This window comes from Schistocerca cancellata, chromosome 4 (genome assembly GCF_023864275.1).
Source record: "Schistocerca cancellata isolate TAMUIC-IGC-003103 chromosome 4, iqSchCanc2.1, whole genome shotgun sequence".
Lineage (NCBI taxonomy): Eukaryota > Metazoa > Arthropoda > Insecta > Orthoptera > Acrididae > Schistocerca > Schistocerca cancellata.
The window spans coordinates 584,847,321-584,866,342 of NC_064629.1; the positions used below are offsets into that span (position 1 = coordinate 584,847,321).

At 42.3% G+C, this 19,022-nt stretch overlaps 1 protein-coding gene across 1 annotated transcript in view; it reads right to left on the reverse strand.

The window, feature by feature from the left end:
- The window catches only part of LOC126185200 (kelch-like ECH-associated protein 1B), a 461,339-nt gene that overhangs the window by 78,385 nt on the left and 363,932 nt on the right, over nucleotides 1-19,022 (reverse strand). The gene's annotated exons all lie outside the window — the stretch shown is intronic.

Sequence of the window (19,022 nt, forward strand, 5' to 3'; positions counted from 1 at the left end):
GACACTGCAGATCTCGGAATATTGAATTCCCTAACAATTCCCGAAATATAATGTCCCATGCCTCTAGCTCCAACTATCATTACGCGTTCAGTGTCTCTTAATTCCCGCCGTGCAGCCATCATCACGTCGGAAACCTTTTCACATGAATCACCTGAATACAAATGACAGCTCAGGCAATGCACTGCCCTTTTATAACTTGTGTATGCGATGCTACGGCGGTCTGCATAAATGCATATCGCTATACCCTGACTTTTCTTTTTTCTTGAATGTGTCGACGATATAAGAATTATTTTTTGACTTGGCTGACGTCTACCAGAAAACTAGTAGTATGTTCGGCATGACTCAATTCAGTTTCCTCTGTCTTTCTGTAACATATTATTGTGTCGCGGTATCCAAAAAAGCAGAACTTCCGTCTCGATGAATGGTTTCTACTAACTGCTTATGAAATCAACTGTTTAATCACATATAGGGTAGGGTGAAGGAAGGAAGGAAGGAAGGAAAATAAGGATGAAAATAAGGGTTTAAAGACTCGTCAACGAGCAGGTCATTAAAGGGAGGAGGGATGGGTTAACATTCCGTCGAAGTGGAGGTCTTTAGAGATGTAGCAAAGGCTTAGAATGGGAAAGAAAATCGGCTGCATCCTTTTCAAAACAACTATCTCCTGTTCGTCTAAAGCGATTTACGGAAACCACGAAAAATGTAAACGTGGATGGCCGTCTAGGGATTCGAAGCGCTGTCCTAGCGAGTACAAGTTCGGGGGAATAGGTCATTGGAAACGGAGCACACTCCAGCCAGGTATGGTGTCCGATCTGTATCTGTGCCCTGTTGATAACTGCTCGTGCAGTGTACTGTTGTGTCCATGTTTTAGACAGATAAACTATTAAAGGAAAAGGGTGTAGGACACGATGCCCGCGTAGATCTACTCCTCTCGAGTGGCACCGGGGATTTGGTCGAGCTTTGCGTCCCCACCCAATGACCGGGCCATCAGAAACACTATCACATGTCCACTCCGCGAGGAGCAAGCAAGAAGTTTGGGGTTTCATCTAGGATACCCGCACAGTTGATGACCACACATTTCGCGTCACGACCTCGCGTACTTTGCTGGCCAAATGCTGGTAATCAGAAATTATTTCGTAGAGCAACTGAATTTGAAACGGTTATCTCCCCGTAGGGTCGAGCACCACCTCAGCTGTGGGAGCAAGAAACGCCACGAATACATAGCAGAAACAAATCTTTCGTTTCGCGCCAGTCCCTTAAGTCTCGTGACTGCGTAGATACCTTGTGTAAAGGTGAGGTCTTGACACCGATCGGTCATGTGAACCTTTTTAAATGTGGCGTAACTATTTGTGTACACTACTGTTGTGTATTGCAGACATGCGTATGATCTTTGCAAACGAAGTGAACAAGAATCTGCGCTCATCAGTTAATAATGATTACAAAGATGACGCGGAAGTTCAAGAAACTAATGGCCTGACAGTATGAGCAACCAGGCACACGCCAATTACTAAAAAATATCTTCCCAGAATTTGTTGCAAAGGAAGCTAAGAACGACCTAGACACTTAATGTGGCATATAGCTCGGTTTAATGAGAGCAAATGTGCACATAACAGCACTCGTAATAATAATAATAAGCCAACGAACACATCAATTTAATACTTAAGCACGACATTGCGATTTGTTGCGAAGCGGAGGAAACACACTAACAAGTAAGTCATGTTTAGTAAGGACGCATTGAAGACTTGTATTTCTTGGGATACTTCTGGAGGAAAATAGTGCATTTTTGTATTGACCGCATGTTATTCGGACTGAATGGAGGAAGAGAAAGACTTCTGGTAAGGATGTTACTGGCTGGTTTCGTCAGTACAGGAGTGATATACAGATGTCTATTAAACTTAAATGCGAATTACTGAAAGAAGAAGACTTTCTTTTCAGGAAAAACTCTGGGGTACATTCTACAGAAAAAAGAAGGAAGATTTGGGTTTAACTTCCAGTCAACATTGAGGTCATTAGAGACGGGGTAAATTCGAAGAACCAGCATATGATAGAGACAGAAAAGGTTCAATTGTGTGTTTCACATAAGAAGGTAGTTTTACACATGCAGATACATATAGTCAGTCACCTCGTCTCGCTCCATTCTGGAATGAAACAGGAATGCGAATAAACATCTAGACATTTACGTCAGTTGATTTGCCCTCGTTCTGGGAAAAAGTCTTAGGTACGTGCGAATAAGAGCCGGCCGCGGTGGTCTAGCGGTTCTGGCGCTGCAGTCCGGAACCGCGGGACTGCTACGGTCGCAGGTTCGAATCCTGCCTCGGGCATGGGTGTGTGTGATGTCCTTAGGTTAGTTCGGTTTAAGTAGTTCTAAGTTCTAGGGGACTTATGACCTAAGATGTTGAGTCCCATAGTGCTCAGAGCCATTTTTTCGTGCGAATAAGAAAAACAACTGTATTAAATGTTCTCGGAAACGTGATTCATTCCAGGAAATAACGTGCGTCAGTTGTAAGTTATGATTTGAAACCCAGTGCCACAACATAAACTGTTATGGTCGGGGTCGGGGTCACAGAGCATACATATCATTCTACTTTCATTAACCTGCCTTCTCACGCCCCTCCACCTACCCCCCCCCCCCCCCCTTCGAATTTCGACGCGTATGATACGCCAAAAGAAAAATTGTCTTTCTCACCCTTATAGTGCAACAGCACTTACTGACACCGGATGGCGGCTTTGTCCTGTAACGTATTTATGATTATACAGAAAGAGATCAGAACACTGACAATATTTCTCTTGCGTCCATATTAGATTTTGGAACGTAGGTTGTGGTGAAATGTAATGTAGCCCGAAGTCTAGGTTAGGTTCGAAGGTGGGTATTTTATTATGACTTGGCGAAGCCAACGAATGTCATTACTAAATCTTTGATATAGTGACATACTGACGAGCTGCGTAGCCAGAGGTCTAGGTTAGGTCGAAAAGCGACAGTTTGATTTTGAGTTGGGGAAGCAGTATCGAATTCTTCAGTTAATCCTAGATAGTTGTGCCATCTTCACGCTCCGGGGAGTTACGACAAACGTCGAGTTCAACGGTGGTCGATGAAAAAAGGCCAGAGATTACGGTTATATAGGACTGCCAACGCTAACCAGTCTACAGCTCAAGAAAATTGGATTCCCCATGTACCCTGTCATTGCTGATCGAGCTTCCTGAACTTTTCATTATTTGCAGACCCAGAAGACATGTGTAGCTTACTGAATGTTATTAGTGCTAAGAATGTTACAACTCCCACTCCCGCAATTTTTTTAATTGTACATGGCAGCAATGTCAGCGGCTGCGTCAGAATTGTTACTTCCTGAGGGGACAACCTAACTCCATCTGTAGTTGTAAATACACTCGTGAGTAACTGAATTATACATTGCTGCCGTGTTGGCAAGAACGCGTCCCTGACGCCACGGAGAATGAAATATTACGACGTGTCGAGTGACTGGGATGTATCCAGATCGCGTTCTCGCTGTCCGACCGTGAATGCCCGAACTCGGGGAAGATCGTCACTACCATGGTCAACTGCCCTGGATAATGACGTATTGATGACAGCTATCCCAGCCGAATATCGCAGATCGTAACAGCGGATAGGCGAGCCAGAAAGCAACAAATTACTCGCCCGTTGAATTCTTGACATCAACGACTGGAGGGCAGTTACATGGTCCAGAAACACCACCTGGCTGACGGGTACAGAAGCCGCGCCACATATGTGTAACTCTTGCTCACTGCACAGCACTGGGCAGGGAGATTAGTCTGGATGCAAGAATACCGCCGTTAGATATTCTAACGATAGAGAAAAAGACACCTGAACTGAGGAGTCAATGTATTCGTTCGTAAATGCCATTGGCAGAGTGCGTGAATGTTACAACCAGAGGAGACGATTCATCCCACATGGCAACAGGGCATCGTTCAGACAGGTGGTGGAGGTATTCTAAAGTTGGATATTGACATGGGATGAGATTCTTCGTACGTCTACCATGGTCTCTCACTGGCAAAAGATACAGAAACACACAGTCCGCCTACATCATCCTACAAGCATCACGTACCATGTCGACGCAACAAACTATCGACTTCAGTTTGCGTCAGAATGCTTTTTGCGTCAGAATGCTTTAACGAAAACTCCACAAATTTAACAGCGTTTGTGCGCCCCTGTCCCTCCTCCTTTCCTAGGACCATGTGCTTCAGTTTTGTTGTGGTCTCTCAGTTTGAACACTGGGTTGAGGCAGCTCTCCACACTAGTGTATCCTGTTCACCCCTATACATCTCTGTATAACTACCGCAACCTACATCCATCTGAACCTGCATACTGTTTTCAAGCCTCGGTTTCCCTACACACACACACACACACACACACACACACACACACACACACACGCGCGCGCGCGCGCGCGCGCGCGCGCGCGCATACACTTCCTTCCTTTACCAAATTGACAGTTCCTTGATGCCTGCCGGCCGCTGAGGCCGAGAGGTTCTAGGCGTTTCAGTACGGAACCGCTGGACTGCTACGCTCGCAGGTTCGAATCCTGTCTCGGGCATGGATGTGTGTGTTGTCCTTAGATTAGTTAGTTTTAAGTAGTTCTAATATCTAGGGGACTGATGACCTCAGATGTTAAGTCCCATAGTGCTCAGAGCCATTTGAACCATTTGAACCTTGTGGCCTTTTGTTGTATCCTATAAACCTAACCCATCTTTTTACCAGTTTTTGCCATACATTTATTGAGTACGAAATTTATGCCATCGAGCGAGATACATGCGGCTTCGACACAGCCCAGTTCGGTATTCAAATTATTGGAGGTGGTTGAGCAACCATGGATCAGAATGGCTCCATCGTTTCCAACGTCTTGTGGTGTACATGCTATGTCGCCAAGAGGGGTGTAACACGATATTAGGTTGATGTTTCAAATTGAACTGTTTATGAGTGTAGATGTAATGTGTTTCTTTATATTTTCTGCTACTTGATACAAATACCTGGTTGTAATGACTTGTAGGGAGATAGAACAGTAATGTCACATAGGCTTAGTCGTAGGTGAAGAAAGGAGACTGTTGACAAAACAATTGTGCCTCCCATAACAAATAGGACTATCGGGGATACTGAATGTAAACAAACAAGGGCATCAAGAGCGGTCACAGGTTTATTTAACATACAGGAGAACCTCACGGACTGCTGTGAAGTTAACTGGCTGACGTTTGAAGAAACACGCCAACTATTCCCCGTAATCTTACTTAAAAAGTTTCGAGAAGCAGTATTAAACGAAGGACCTAGGAATATACCGGGAGGTTACAAATAAAGTGCAGTTACTCACAGAGTTCCAGTGTGGACTGTAATTATTGTATGGCTTGTGGATATTTTAACGCATTAACGCGGAACCGATTTACGCTGGAAAAAACAGTTCCAATTTTGGAAACCAGGTACAAATTTGGCGCAGTGAATGCAGGAAAGACTTACAGAAAAGTTTTCATTGTAACGGATTAGGGACGGGATGTGGGCAGACAAAGTCAAACATGTGAAAAAGGCATTATGTCGATTTTATTATTAACCGCTGCTTACACAGTTTGTTCAATATGAGCAACGGAGACGTCGACAAGATGCTGTACAGCGCCAGATATGCACACGGTGGCCAACGTTGCAACTAATTTTTTTGAGCGTAAGTCTGTGCCGCATTAACGTATTAGCATATCAACCAAGTTTCGCTGCCATACGATTATTGCAGCCCACAATGGACCATCGTGAGTAGCTGCACATTAATTATAACCGCCCGGTACTACAGCCCCCTAATGTCGTCGCCGTATGGACCGCGAAGACTAGCTTACGCTAACCACAGCACGCACAAAGGCATTTAAACCGCCGTTCTTGTCGCGCTCTGTACCGGAATGGTAAGGGAAAAAAATCCTAATTCGCCGTACAAGGGGAAGTATTCTGTGCTATGAACTTCGCCGTGGTATGCTTATTATGAAATTAGACGTGTTTCAATGCAGAAATGACGCGGCACCGTGGTCGAAAGTTGTACTGGTTGCACAGTAAAAAGATTTCTTTTTTTAAGTGTGGCTTTATAATGTAATGGCTCGGCGTTCATACTGGGCGTCACTGCAATTGTGACTTGCTAGACCTGAGCAAACACGATGGTGCAAAGTAATCGCGATTTCAGCCTTTCAAGTAGCACTTAGTCATTTAACTATGCCACGAAACCTGCCTATGAACGCCATTTAATTCGCAAATATATACATGTGACGTCATATTTCCAACATAATAGGAAGACACGTGCTTAGCGATAAGCCTCCACTTTGCTGTCCTACCGTCGCTGACGCACAATGCTTCAGATAAGTTCGTACATCATATCTTTATGACTGTTATTGTTCTCAGATCTGTGGATGCGTGCCGGTGAAGTTCTGAGGAAACTGTTTGAAGACATGTCAAAATCTCTCCATCCGTAATCTACTACAAGAATTTAAACATACATATTCTGCACTGGCTGTTTCTATGCCAATTATTTACCAGACATCATTTCTAACATTTCAGAAAGGGGCAGTGACTCTGATTCAGCTACCTGCTGTAGGTTTTTCCTAATTGTTAGTATCAACTTTCATGGCCGGAACTGCTCCTATTAATGTCACAAGAAACATAACGGTTAAAACATACAAATTACTGTCACTTTCATTTAACAATTTTAGTCCATAACTGAAACCTCGAAAAAAAATTCTTTCGTCGCGTGTGGCTCACACGACGCTATGGTCGTAAGGAGAAGTATGTAGTAACAAAACAGACTCTTAGGAATAATTATACACTACAAATTCTGTTTGAGGTGTTTAAGATTGCTTAATATGTCTTTAAGTGGTTTGACTTGGGCTACGCTGTAGTAATAACGGGGCGTGTTTACAGAAGTATCCATGATCATATAGCAAAGGAACGAAGCCAACCGAATGTTGTCAAGCTGACGTTTTTCGCCTTTAGACTACTGTGAGTTCTCTTCCTGTGATATTCTGCAACATTATTTCTGTTTCGTGCATATGGCACTTTCAAGTATTTATTTCCAGTACTAGGTGAGTGGATTAATTTCAGATTATACGAGAAAAGGTGTGACCATTTTGCACGAGAGATTTATCGAAGGGGCCTTAGTTAATGAAGGACACTGTATATAACAAGTAATGTCCCAGTACGTATTTTGTAAAAATCATCCATCACGATAAAAATTAATTCTTAAAATGGCACGTAAAGATGTAATAGCTTTGTCGTAGGCAAATGCAAGCCGAAGAATACTCACTGATCCTGGAATGCACGAGAACTGTAGAACATCAAAATACTCTAACAATAGTCAGACTAACGGCAGAAAAAGGAAAAAAAGTCAGCGTTTGCTGTTATTGAGAAGAAATGGGATAGACGACGTGAGGAGCCTTAATGGCCGTTTTCTGCCTTCTACGGTGCATCGTGTGATTCGACCCTTGCTTAGTGGTGAGTGCAGGAAGATACACATTGTTTCAAAGGTTTTAAGATTTTTATTCGACAAAACTCACCTGAGTGTAAACAGAACATACAGAAGAAAACTCATTATGTTACCATCTACGTCTGGCAGCAGTTTAAAGCACGAATAGCTCACAAACGCTTGCGTTTTCTGTCATCTATGCCTTAGAGACGTTATCAGTTGAAGAGGAGAAGTGACAGTATCATTGGACGAAAAAAGGTTGAAGTGTCCATGGCAACTGTGTACTGCAGAATGAGCACCCTCCACCTGTTGTTATCTCGTGGCAGTTGGGAAATTTATGAGATATTAGCAGAATATGAAATGCTGGGAAGGAGATAGTCTGGGAAAATAAGTCCTCTTTGTGAAGGATGGGCTTTGTTGACTTACGATAGATAAGTTTTCGATTATCTTTAAGAAAGAAGGAATAATATTCTTTAGATACGTAGCTTTGAAATTGTTCAGATTCTGTTTCAGTGCAAAATATGCGAGACATTGTTATGAAAAGGAAAAAAGATTAAGAGTTGTACATCCCGTCGACGACTAGGTAATTAGAGATGGGTCTCAAGATCGGACTGGTGAATGGAAATCGCAGTGTCTCTTTTAAATGGATCGCTTTCGCATTTGTCTGCAACATTTATACAAACAGGAAATCTAAATCTGATTGACCGTACGGAGATTTGAACTCTGATCCACCGGAAACCAGTGTCTGAACCAGTGGGCCAGCTCGCGTGGCATACCACTAAGAAAAAAAGCAACGAAACGCAAAATGTATGTCTTTTAACATAACAGAATTTACGCAATAACTTAAGGAAATAGACGTTAATTTCAGGAATTTTAGTATGTTTGTAAGTAACATGTAGGAACAGGTAACTGCAAAAATGAATTTTTATTTTGATACCACAGTTTCCGAAAGATTTAGAGCGCAACTCTTAGCCATAACTAACAATCAGCCAGCGTAACTCTAACGGGATGAATATTGGGCTTACACGCGAGCACTGACTGCTGCGATAAGTGCTGTGTGTTCGGGTGAGTAGACGCTTTCTGGGTTGCATTATCTCAAGACGCCCTATTTTTAGGCGTTTTCGTAATGGCAAGGCATAACAGTTACTGACGCAACTTGCGTTTGAGATGCGAATGATCTGTGAGACCATTAACTACAGCAAGAAGTTCGTAGTACAGATGTATGTATTCCATTAATGCATTGCAGAAGAGGGCCGTACCAACCGTGAAGTGACGCAAGAGAACGGCGTAAGGTTGCTGACACGACGGACTTTAAATCGGCCCCATGCATGGCCGTAAGGGTTCAGCTGCTACGATTTTCACATTACTTCTTACTTATACAGCCGATATACCGTTAAAATTAGTTATTTAGCAGTTTCATGTGTCAGGATATTGTTCGGCTTTCTTATTCATGAACTGCAACATGGCTTGAAGTCCAGCCTCTTACCCGTCAAATACACTTTAAAGCAGAAAAACCTAATTTGTTTCTTCTTCAACGATAATCAGCGGCTGTGAGCAAACACTTGTCGCTACGTGTGTTTGATAGCTACCTGCTCTTAGAACTGCATAACTGTATAATAATAATCGAGATCATTTCAAAAGGCATCTTTTCACTATATCTATACAGTATTGTAGAGCTTGCTTTAGAATCTGGAAACATGTGGTTCTCAAACTTCAGGGTGTCTCTTCGATTCTCGGTGCTGGAAATAATTTCCGTTACTGCTCCTCGTCCGGGAAGACGTGGAGAGATGGTGGTATACACTCTCTAAGAGACTGTGCACCGGCGTCCTGACTTTTATTCCAATATCAGTCGCTGAAGAAACAAGAATTCAGTCCACAGTTAATGCTGATTCAAAGACTTCGGTAGCTAGGTTGTTTTGCAAAGACGCAGACGAACTACAGGTGTCAGGAGTCATCCTTTACCTTCGGTGCATTTCCACAAGTGTTCGTATCAACAAAAATATGAAACTATATCAATCATTGCCGTCACATAGTAGTAAGATTTTGGAACATAAACTCTTTTCCAACATTTGAGTTCCTATTTCACCAGTCTCTTGTTAATGTGAGTGGTTGAGTTCTGTTTTCACTCTTCACTAAATGGTATTTAGGGGTGGTCGCACTGTGTCGCCTGTGCTCCTCCCATTTATCGTAAGTACGATCATATGGAATATCAAACGAAATATATCGCTGGATTGAGGATTTCTTGGTACGGAGGACGCAATATGTTATCTTGGACGGGTAGTCGTCGACGGATGTAGAAGTAACTTCGGGTGTACCCCGGGGAAGTGTGTTGGGTCCCTTGCGGTTCACGTATATTAATGATATTGCACACAAATCTTACGAACAATATTAATAGTAACCTCACCCTTCTCGCGGATGATGTTGTTATCTACAACGAAGTACATTCTGAACGAAGATGTATAAATATTCAGTCAGACCTTGATAAGATTTCAAAATGGTACAATGATTGGCAACTTGCTTTAAATGTTAAAAAATGTAAAACTGTGTACTTCGCAAGACGAAAAACACAGTATCCTATAATATTAGTGATTCACAATTGATATCATTAAACTCATGTAAATGCTTGAATGTACCACTTAGTACGAAGATGAAGTGGAACGATCACATAGATTCAGTCATAGGTAAAGCAAGAAGCAGACTTCTGTTTATTTGTAGAATATTACGGAAATGCAATCAATCTACAAAGGAGATTGCTTACAAATGACTCGTATGATCGATCCTGCAACATTGCTCACGTGGGATTCGTAACAAACTGGACTAACTGAGGGTACTGAAAGTGTACAGAGAAGGGCAGTACGAATGGTCACAGGTTTGTTTGACCCGCGGGAGAATGTCATTGAGATGTTGAAAGAACTGAAGTGGTAGACTCTTGAAGATAGACGGAAACTATCCCGAGAAAGTCCACTAACGAAGTTTCAAGATACGTCCTTAAATGATGACACAGGGAATATATTACAACCTCCAACATATCGCTCCCATAGGGATTGTGAGGGTAAGATTAGATCAATTACAGCACGCAAAGAGGCATTTGAACGATCATTCTTCCCACGCTCCGTACGTGAATGGAACGGGAGAAACCCCTAATAACTGGTACAGTGGGACGTACCCTCTGCTATGCACTTCACAGTGATTCGCAGAGTACAGATGTAGTTGTAGATATAGATATAGCAGTCTCACACGGTAGCCTGTGAAAAAATCCGTGACCATTTGAATTTTTTAGTTCCATTAGTCTATGCGGCAATTCAGATCCCCTAACAGAATGGTTGGCTTGCCACCTTCTACATTCTCCAGTGCCTTTCCTAGCTGGTCGATAACATTCTCGAGTTCTCTGTTGGGCGTGAAGTACGCACCTATTACATTCATTTAACCGGTGACTACTGTTAGGGTGTTGTCTGCATGATTGATTACACTGAAGGGTTTCAGTGCGGTTTTATGAAACGGCTTAGTCCCCTTGAGGGCGTCCTCTGTCTCTTTTCTTGGCTGGTGAGTGATTTCCGTACAAGTTCCTGATGCTTATGTCTTCTGAGCTGAACGTTTCTCTGAAGAATAATATTTCGTTCTCTTATAAGATGATCAGAGGAGTCATGGCGATTAAACATTATAAATTACCACGAAGAAAACGATTTAATGACACATAACGAGCACAGAGTCAGACAATATCGTTCTTGTAGAACACAACTGACTATTTTTCACATGAAATAGCGAGTGCTTTCCACAGGGGTCTCAAGTTGATGCCGTATTTCTAGATTTTTCAGGAGGCTTTTGACAGTGTTCCTCACAACTCTATTGGGTAACTGGATTCGTGATTTCATGTAGCTGACAGTTCGTAGTTATTGACTGGACGTCATCTAGTGAAACCGGAATGACATCTGGGATTCTCCAAAGAAGCGTTACAGGCCGTCCGCTGTTTTTAATCTATATAACTGATTAAGAAGACAATCTACGCAGCCTCTTAGATTGTATGCAGATGATGCCATAATGCCATCGTTTATCTTCTAGTAAAAGCATCAGAAGAGCAAAAAAATTGCAAAACTATTAGGAAAAGTGGCAATCAACCTTTAACAAAATGAAGTGCGAAGTCCTTCACATAAGTACTAAAAAAATCTCTTAAATTCTGGTTACACGCTAAATCACACAAATTTAAAGTCTTCACTTCAGCTAAATACCTAGAGATCACAATTATAAATAGCTTAAATTGGAACCATCACATAAAAATCGTTGTGGAAAAGTGAAACTAAAGACTGTGTTTTATTGGCAGAACACATAGAAGATGCAAAAAATGTGCAAAAGAGACTGCCTACTCTACGCTTGTCTGTCCTTTTCTGAAGTATTGACAGCGGTATGGGATTCTTACCAGATAGGATTTACGGACGACATTGAAAAATTTTAAATACAGGCAGCTCGTTTGCAGTTAAGGCGAAATAGGGAAGAGAGTGTCACAGCGGATGGCAATCATTAATGCACAGGCAATTGTGGTTGACGTGACATCTTTTCACGAAATTTCAATCAGCAGTTTCCTCCTCTGAATGTGAAAATATTTTGTTATCTCCCGAATACACAGGGAGAAATGACCATCGTAATAGCCGGCCGGGTGGACGAGCAGTTCTAGGCGCTACAGTCTGGAACCGCGCAACCGCTGCGGTCGCAGGTTCGAATCCTGCCTCGGGCATGGATGTGTGTGATGTCCTTAGGTTAGTTAGGTTTAAGTAGTTCTAAGTTCTAGGGGACTGATGACCTTAGAAGTTAAGTCCCATAGTGCTCAGAGCCATTTTACCCATTTGAACCATCGTAATAAAATAAGAGCAATTAAAGCTCGCACGGAAAAAAGTGGGTGTTCATTTTTTCGACGTGCTATTCGAAAATGCAAAGGTCTGAAAGTGGTTGTATGAACCCTCTGCTAAACATTTACGTGTGAATTGCAAAGTAATCATATAGACTTAGATAATTTTACACGTTCGACACATCGCACTAAACGATAGGTATAGGGTAATGGAAACAGACTTTCTTTGGAACACAGTAAGGTTAAGATGACTAAAAGATGAAAGGAGGAAACGAAGATTTGGGTCCAATTTCCGCCTAACATCTAGGACACTGGAGATGGAGCACAAGCTTAGACGAAGTCTGGGAAGGAAATCAGCCACTGATCATCTTGAATAGCCTGAAATAATTTATAGAAATTATGGAACACCTAAATCAGGACAGGTCAACGGCAGTGTTGCGGTGGATACATCAGTACCCGTCAGATGACCGAAGTTAAGCGCCGTCGGGCGTGGTTGGCACCTGGACGAGTGACCATGCACTGTTAACCTATCGGGATGCACTCAGCCTCTTTATATCAATTGAGGAGGCACTTAACCGAGTAGTAGCGGCTCCGGGTCACAAAAACTGAGAATGGGCGGGAGAGCGGTGTGCTGACCACAAGACCCTCCACACCCGCATCCTATGACGCCAGTCGGCTAAGGATGACACGGCGGTTGCTGGGTATCACTGAACCTTGTTAATATTCACAAAGGAAAACAAAAACCATTTGTATGGATAAAAGGAAGATAAATGGATAAGGAAATTGATATAGTTTCCGAAGTGTGAGCCGTCTTTACCAGTAGATCATCGTAATCAGCACAATGGCGTAAACACTGTATCTGGAATGGTATTTAATGCGGGCATAACATGTTGGTCTCGGCCGATCAGTGGTGAAGTGGCAGAGTAAGGCTCCAAAGGCCCCAGGTTGTATTTCAGGTCACTCCTAGGAGTTTTTTCTGTCACTTATTTCTGTCACCTCTGGCACTGTTAACGTGAAACATGTCGAGCTGCAATGTGGTTCAGTGAGCACGTTACTCTGTAGGTTCCCCTTCAAATGGCTGGGGAAGTCACGCCAAAGGAAGACAATGGCTTACCACACCCAATAGGGCCATGTACAATACACGACAGTGGTGTTTAAACTAAACTTAGGGTTGATGGCAGCTTTGTTTACTAGTAAATAAGAAAACTCGTTACGTGGTAGGCTGTTTGTAAATGCAAGGCAACCACTCAAACTGTAACTTTCTAAAATACAGTAATGACAGTAAAATTACAGGAATCCGGGCTTATACGGAGCCGTACTGATGGCAGTCGTTCTCGCGCACCAGCGGCGCATCGAATAGGAGGGAAGCGTTATGTTAGTAATACATCACGTAGCCCGCCCGGTTAGCCTTGCAGTCTAACGCACGGCTTTCCGGATTGGGAAGGAGCGCCTGGTCCCCGGCACGAATACGCCCGGCGGACTAGTGTCGAGGTCCGATGAGCTGGACAGTCTGTGGATGTTTTTAGGCGGTTTTCCATCTGCCTCGGAGAATGGGGCTGGTTCCCCTTATTCTGTCTCAGCTACACTACGTCAGCGATTGCTGCGCAAACAAGTTCTCCACGTACGCGTATACTACCATTACTCTACCACGCACACGCTAACATAGGGGTTACACTCATCTGGTGTGAGACGTTCCCTGGGTGGAGGGGGGAAGGGGGGGGGGGTCCCACCGCGGGCCGAACCCCACAATAACGCTGAAAGAGTGGTTCGGTGTGGGGCGGCGGAGGGGTGAAATGGACTGCGGTAGTCGTTGTGAAAGAGTGGTTCGGTGTGGGGTGGCGGAGGGGTGAAATGGACTGCTGTAGTCGTGGACTACTGCGGCTCCGGCGGGGACGGAGCCTCTCCGTCCTTTCTAGGTCCCCGGTTAACATACAATACAATATATCACCTACCCTCCTGTCACAAATTGTACGCTGACTTGCGGCGAACGGATGCAAATGTAGAAGGCAGTAACAGGTACTTTCGTGCGATAGCCATAGCAGTGTCCAAACTGACGAATACTGCCGCAGTAAAATGGTCAAGTCCTCAGTAAAGGAAGCACGCCATACCGAGTCGACAAACAGTTGCCAGCAAACAACGTGACTTGCGCTAGCTGGCCACAACGATTCGTCACGCCTGTCCAGGACTTAGTCACTCATCCCATAGAGCATTCACTTCGCCTGCAGTCTCAAAGATTTGACTACCAGAGGGAAATTTTCAGCTTTGTTAGTCCATGAATACAAAAAACGCTGTAGGTAAATCAGTCTGTTAGGTGAGGCTAAAATTCTAGGAACGTGTTACTCGTTTTTTATGAAATCTTTTCTTTCGAACCAATGGAGAGACTTACGGAGGTGCTGAATGCTATGATTTAAAGCAGTCTGTGACAGGTATTCACTTCTATCATTTTAACGACTTCCATTGGTCACCGCGCAGTTAGCTTCTCCCTTTCATGACCGTTAACACTAAATAAGATTTACACGAACGTTTAACATTGGTACGTTACCCGTAGCGATGTTTAACGGCTAAACAGCTGATTTCTAGAACCGAAGCAAAACTGAGGGAGGCCAAATGTAGCTGAAACGGTTTGCCAACTAGTATTCATTTGCTCATGAAGTAATGAAAATATTTTTTTCATCTATGCGAGGCAGCTAATCATAGCCAGGAACGCACACGCATCCAGCCAAAAAATAAATGAAATATTACTCCCTCATCTTAGTGCAATTAATTTCAGGAAATAAGTAGGTTGCTGATAGTGGACAATGAGTTTTTAATACCCCTGTCTACCCATTTATTTTAAAATAAAATAAAATGGGAATAAAATATCCGTCAGCACTCGTCAAACATTAAAAACTGTGTGCTGCTTCGGAACTCTAAACACATACCCATACCTCCGCGAGCAGTGCGCTACCAAATGTGATCTTTAATGATTCTGTCCGCAGCAAAATTCACTAAAATTTCTGAGATCAAACTTAAATCTGGTAAATCGCCTCCCTATGCATAAACCTGAATTTAGAGCTGCAAATACGGCCATTATCTTCTCAAACAGCTGCAATTTTATTGGTAGCGCCCTTTGCCCCGTCAGATTACTTTAGCAATCTGTTATCCCTTCGTTACCCAATATAGCGGCTTCGACAACAGTACACTTCCATTTTATCTCGACAGTAATAAAATCCCGTAAAAGAATTTATGCAAACATGAAGTTCCAACAGACAGCCTACTAGAAGCAAATTATCCGCCGCTTGCAACGCTTGTACTATAAAATAAATCACATTTCTTCATCCCAGCAACGATAAAGTTTTGAAAAGCAGACCTGATACACTACAAGAGATTTCAAATTACTTCAGTTCACTGTTTATTTTTTATTGCCTTTATTTGCTTATCTTTACTGCCACGAGCAGCGACAGCGAATCGTCGAAATGAACGTACTAACACACACAATTTAAGTGTGCAATTGGAATGGGGTGTGTTGGAAGCAGATGAAGCTATCCCTGCCACACACACAAACACTACTCTCTCAGAGTAAAAGAAACATGGCCCTGCGTTTCTATCAAAGCAGACGTGACTGACGGAAGTAACATCTACAGGACTACTCTGCAATTCACAATTAAGTGCCTGGCAGAGGGTTCATAGAACCACCGTCAAGCTACTTCTCTACTGTTCCATTTATGAACAGCGCGTGAGAAAAAGTAATACTTATCAAATCTTTCTGTGTGAGCCCTCATTTCTCTTATTTTACTACAATGATCATTTCTCCCTATGTAGAAAGGAGCAAACAAAATATTTTCGCATTCGGAGGAGAAAGGTAGCGACTGAAATTTCATGAGAAGCTCCTACCGCAACGAAAAATGGTTCAAATGGCTCTGAGCACTACGGGACTTAACATCTGAGGTCATCAGTCCCCTAGGCTTAGAACTACTTAAACCTACCTAACCGAAGGACAGCACACACATTCATGCCCGAGGCAGGATTCGAACCTGCGACCGTAGCAGCAGCGCGGTTCCGGACTGAAGCGCCTAGAACCGCTCGGCCACAGCGGCCGGCTGCCGCAACGAAAAAAGCCTTTGTTTTGATGATTGTCACAGCAACTCGCGTATCGTATTCACCATTTCGCGATAATACAAAACGAGGTGCCCTTCTTAGGACTTTTTCGATATTCTCAGTCAGTCCTATCTGATGCGCATACCACATTGCACAGTAAAACTCCAGAAGAGGACGGGCAAGTGTAGTGTAGACCTGTTACATTTTCTAAACGCTCTGCCAATAAACCGCAGTCCTTGGTTAGCTTTCCCCTCATTATCTATGTGGTCGTTCCAAATTACGTTATTCGTAATTGTAATTCTTAAGTATTTAGTTAAATTTACAACATGATTTGTGTGATTTATATTGTAACCGAAATTTCGTGGATGCCTTTTAGTACTCACGTGGATATCTTCACACTTCCATTATTGAGAGATAATCACCACTCTTCGCACCGTATCGGTATCTTGTCTAAATCATTTTGCACTTGGTTTTGATCAGCTGATGCCATTACGAGACGGTAAATGACAGCATCATCTGCAAGCTATCTAAGAGGGCTGTTCAAATTATCTCCTAAATCATTTATAGAGATTAGAATAGCAGAGGGCTATAACACTTCCTTGGGGAACGCCTGATATCACTTCTGATTCACTCGATGAATTCCCATGAATTACTAAGAACTGTAACCTCTCTGAGAGGAAATCACGAATCCAGTCACACAACTGAGACGATACTCTGTATTACGTAATTTGAATAAAAGTCGCTTGTGAGGAAAGGTGTAAAGGCCTTCTGTAAATCTAGAAATATGGAATCAATTTGAGATTTCCTGTCGATAGCACTCCTACTTCGTCTGAATACAGAGCTAGCTGTGTTTCATAAGAACGGTATTTTTTAAAACCGTGCTGAGTATTCGTCACTGACCTGTGGAACTTTAGAGTCTCTAGGTACAGATCTTTCGACGAGCGAGCCGTTGTACAACATTGTTAAGTACGGAGATGATGTATCTGCATTCAGTCCCAATAGGAGGCTTTGCCTTTATTAAGTGATACTGCTTCACTACCCGAGAATATCTACTTGTAAGTTATTCATGTTGGCAGCTGTTCGTGATTCTAATTCTGGAATATATACTTCGTCTTATTTGGTGAAGGAATTTAGAAAAAACGTGTTTGGTAACTCCGCTTTAGTGGCGCTGTCATCAGTGACATTCCATTGCTATCGCGAAGTGAAGGTATTGATTGTGTCTTACCGCTTGTGACTTTACGTACAGACAGAATCTCTTTGAATTTTCTGCCAGGAAACTATTAACAGCATCTCGCATTGAAATCCGTGCTAAAGTTCGAGCTTCAGTAAACATTACCAATCTTCAAGATATTGGGTTCTTTTAAATGTGACATGCTGTTTTCGTTGCTTCCGCAGTATTGCTCTGACCTATTATGTGTAGCATGAGGATCAGTACCATCTCTTATTAATTTATTTGGTATATATCTCTCAACCGCCGTCGATACTATTTCTTTGAATTTAAATCTCATCTGGTCTACGCTTACATAGTCATTTTGGAAGGAGTGAAAACTGTCTTTTAGGAAGATGACGAACGTATTTGTATCTACTTTTTCAGATATATTTTGCAATTTTGTCATATGATGACATGGTTGCAGACCATGGCTGTTATTTGAAAACAAATGTTGATGGTGTTGAGACAGCAACCAGCCACAAATTTATTGAAGTTCCTTCATTCAAACGGTACCATTACCGGTTTCGAATCATTACAATTCATCATCAGACGGCTTTCATGCTTGTATCAGAACATGTGGCGCATTTCTTTATTGGTTAGTTGTCCTAAAATATAAATAATACATAATTATAAGTACGCCACACGAATGGTTACGGTAAGATTTGCACTGGGATGTGACTTACGTGAAATGTCGGTCTGGAGTATTTTTATCCAACGTTTTCGTCCAACAAATGATGTTCGTAGTTTTCACCACATTCTTATCGTTGCTCACATAAATTTGTATCAGTGAACACTTTATATTTGTCACATAATACATTTCCACCGCGTTCTTATCGTTGCACACATGAATTTTTATCATTGAGCACTTTAGATCTGTCACAGAATACATTTCTAACGTGCATCACATGTCTTGATAGATACAAAGTGTTTACAAGTGCATGAGTGTCAAAGATGCTATGATATATCGTAATACAATAAAGATGTCCCATGTCTGGAAAAGCATCATATATCCACCTATGCAACTGAAACGCATTTTACACTAGTACAGAGAGATATTGATTTTGTGAATTTTAGAGCGAATACTGCTACATTAAAAACAGTTTTATGTGAAAGATTATTTTTATAAATATATATGGATAAGGCAGTACATTATTTATGTACATATAACATCCTGAAAATCGTAGTGACACACCAATTTGCTCCTTGATCTGGCGATACGTGTATTTTGCGTTTATTTTTGGTGCATTTGGATGTTACAGTGTTCAGTCTTGTTACAACGACGTTGTGGTCACTAATCTCTGTGTTGGTCATGATGCCTCTTATTTGCTAAGAATTATTTGTTTCTAAGAGGTCAAGAATGTTTTTGCAACCATTTACAAAATGGCTCTGAGCACTATGGGACTTAACTGCTAAGGTCATCAGTCCCCTAGAACTTAGAACTACTTAA